This window comes from Macadamia integrifolia, unplaced genomic scaffold (assembly GCF_013358625.1).
Source record: "Macadamia integrifolia cultivar HAES 741 unplaced genomic scaffold, SCU_Mint_v3 scaffold830, whole genome shotgun sequence".
Taxonomy (NCBI): Eukaryota; Viridiplantae; Streptophyta; class Magnoliopsida; order Proteales; family Proteaceae; genus Macadamia; species Macadamia integrifolia.
Window position 1 is genome coordinate 212,375 of NW_024870551.1, and position 3,433 is coordinate 215,807.

The window sequence follows — 3,433 nt, forward strand, 5'->3', positions numbered from 1 at the left end:
ATTTTATGAAATATTGCTAGAACAAGATATAATATGATAGTTAAACAAGTAAATAATGCATCAAAGCCAAGATCAAAATATACCTCAACATTAATTAACTAATATTTAGAGTACATGATTAACTATATTAACCATAAAAAAATACATTTTATGTTGATGGAAAATGTATTTTTTAAACCAGGAAAAAAAATATTTATGAAAAAAAAAAAAAAAATCTACTCTTTGAGGTCATAGATCGGCCTCTAGTGTCTTAACATATAAAATATCTATATCCAAAATGTATTTATGTTACTATTTTTTGAAAAAAAAAAATGGTTTTGGGGAAAGTGGTTTGCCTTTCTAAAGCTTGAAATGTATAGATCTTCAACTTGGAGTAATCTTCAAGGCAATAGATGCGATGATGTGGCAAATTAGTGGACAATGGAGTGATTTTGTATTCAAATGCAAGGAGGAGCTGAAATTTCGCAGAGACAGTCGAGTTGGAGTCGAAATTTTGACTTCCCCCAACGAGATTGAGTATTTATAAGCCTTGGTTGGTACAGTTTCGGCGAGATACAGAAATGGTACCAAAATTTTGGCCGAGATACCAAAATTTCGACGGAGATGATTACCTTTCTGTAATTCGCAGTACATCTCGACTCGGTAAAAAAAAAAAAAAAACGAAATGACCAAGATCTCGGCAAGATTTCGAACCATATAGGGTCATACATGACTTTGATCCTGATTAATAAAATCCACCACCTATCAAATACCGATCCTTACTTCACCTCTCATGGTTTGAGGAATCATATAGAATCGGGCTGAATCAGTTGGATCAGATTGGTATTGGCTTTGTTCCATCTCGATATTTAACTTATATTATATCGTTGAATCAATATGGATAAAACGTAATAAGGTTAAAAAAAAATATAAACTTTTTTAATAACAATCAGAGGTATTTCTGTCCCATTCGAACCAATTCAATGAGATCGGTCTGATTCTGACCAATACGCCTATACCGGCCAATCCGACTCAGGATCAGATTGGCATCGGCCCTGTCTGAACTCTGATCCGGAGACAGATTCGGGTATTTTAAACCATGATCCAGAATATCCTCTTTCTCTCTCTCTTTCTCGCTCTTTTTCCCTACCAAAAACCTTGCCTGTATTTTAGATTATCAAACTCTTACTTCTGTACCCAGAAAGATCAAACTTCCTTCCATAGAAACCTCTGATTAAACACGAGGAAATTTTTTCAGAATATGAAATATAGGATAAAGATGCATTGATTGATACCTAATATTATGAATGCATTGTTTCCACATGCTTGACTATGTTGATTATTCAAAGTCTATCCTAATTACGCGTATACTGGACCGGTAAGACACACTCCAAAAATTTGTTGCAGCCGACCCACTGATGTGGACATTAGTGGCTGGTCTTCCCATACCCACTAATACACTATAAACACTCCCTTTCCCTGACACAAGTTTTTCATCTCTTCTCAATCTTCTTTCATGCGTACTTCCAAAATGGCCGTAGCTCTTAAAATTAGGAAAAGCCTTCTAGCCTTCACTTTAGCTGGAATTCTAGCCGGGCTGATGCCGGAATCTGTCATGGCTCAGAATTGTGGCTGTGCATCAAACCTTTGTTGTAGCAAGTATGGATATTGCGGAACTAGCAACGTTTACTGTGGCAGATGCCAATCGGGTCCTTGCTATGCGAGTGGAACGACGCCATCATCGTCGTCGTCATCAGTGGCTGATATGGTTACGCAATCATTCTTCGATGGGATAATTAATCAGGCTGCTGCAAGCTGTGCAGGCAAGAGCTTCTATACCCGTGCTGCATTCCTCAGTGCAACTAATTCGTATACTAGCTTCGGCACAACCGGAATAACTGATGACATTAAGAGAGATTGCCGCCTTTTTTGCCCATGTAACACATGAGACTGGACGTAAGTTAATTTTTCATAACTTCATTAAGAAATCTTCTAATATTTCAAGCTTCTTCTAGGAGAAATTTTATGCCTTGTTGTGTGTGTGTGTGTTTGTTTGCAGACTTCTGTTACATAGAAGAGATAAATGGTGCTTCTCACAATTACTGTGATAGTTCAAACACACAGTATCCATGTGCCTCCGGCAAGCAGTACTACAGCCGCGGACCACTCCAGCTAACTTGGAATTATAATTATGGGGCTGCGGGAAATAGTATTGGATTTGATGGGCTAAATCCTCCTAAAACTGTGGCCATCGATGTTGTGATTTCGTTCAAGACAGCATTGTGGTTCTGGATGAACACTTGCCACTCAATCATAACTTCTGGTCAAGGGTTTGGAGCAACGATCAAAGCCATCAATGGTGCAGTTGAATGCAATTGTGGAAACACAACAGCTGTCCAAGCTCGTATTCAGTATTACAAGGACTATTGTAACCAATTTGGTCTGGCACCTGGTGACAACCTCACTTGTTAAGATAGTACATCATTTGTAATAGTTTAATTTCTTAGAGAGAAGAGGGAAAACAATGAAGACTAAAGTGTTAGTCAAATCAATGATGTACTAGTTTAACTTTCCAAAGAAAAGAGGGAAAACAATAAAGAATAAAATGTTAGTCAAATCCAAGGTGAAAACATTACTTGTATTATTTTTAATTTCCCTATTTTTAATTTAATAAAGACTATTGTATTAAATAAAATCTCTATCACATTTGCTAATGAAATGACCACCCTGCCCCACCCTTAGATGACTGTGCGTGTACTCACATCATGGTTTTAAAAAGCAACATAAGATTGTGCATATTGGCAAGTTATATGTCCGATATTGATACCTATAATAATCTCATTTCGGTGGAATGGTACTTATTAGAGTCAAATAATAATTCAATGGTTCTTATCACGTTGTATCAAGAAGTTTAAGAATTGAAGGGTTAGGTCACCCCCAACAAAGAATAGTGGAAGGATTTTGGTTGAGCCATTCTATATGTGGACGAAACTAAATATAGATGGATGCTCACTGGGTAATTTAGGGAGTGCTAACCAGAGCGTATGGAGCCCTGAGATCGTCGTATGGTGAGCTTGTTAATTGCTTCACTGAATTTCTTGGAGTATCAATGATTTCGTGGCTGAATCCAACAACTTTGGACAGAGTGTGACTCGAAGGCAGTGGTGGATTGTATCTCTTGTCAAAATATTCCTTGGAGATATCTTTAATAGTGGCAGCATTTGAAGGCTTATCTTTTATTAGTTCAAAGGTATATATCTCATTGCTTTTGCAAGGTCAAGTGTGCATCTGATTTTCTTACAAAAGTGCTGGAAAGTTAGATAGATAAAAAAAAAAAAAAAAAGGGATTTGCTCAACATTTATTGATAATGATTTAAATTTGGATTTTTTTTTTTCAATGCCCAAGATATAGATTCATTGGGTAATTGGGATTACTTCACTCCTTTGCTTATGG

At 36.8% G+C, this 3,433-nt stretch overlaps 1 pseudogene; it reads left to right on the forward strand.

Moving 5' to 3' along the window:
* Positions 1-1,504: 1,504 nt before the first annotated feature.
* LOC122070125 lies at positions 1,505-2,596 on the forward strand (annotated as a pseudogene).
* The last annotated feature ends 837 nt before the right edge of the window (positions 2,597-3,433 follow it).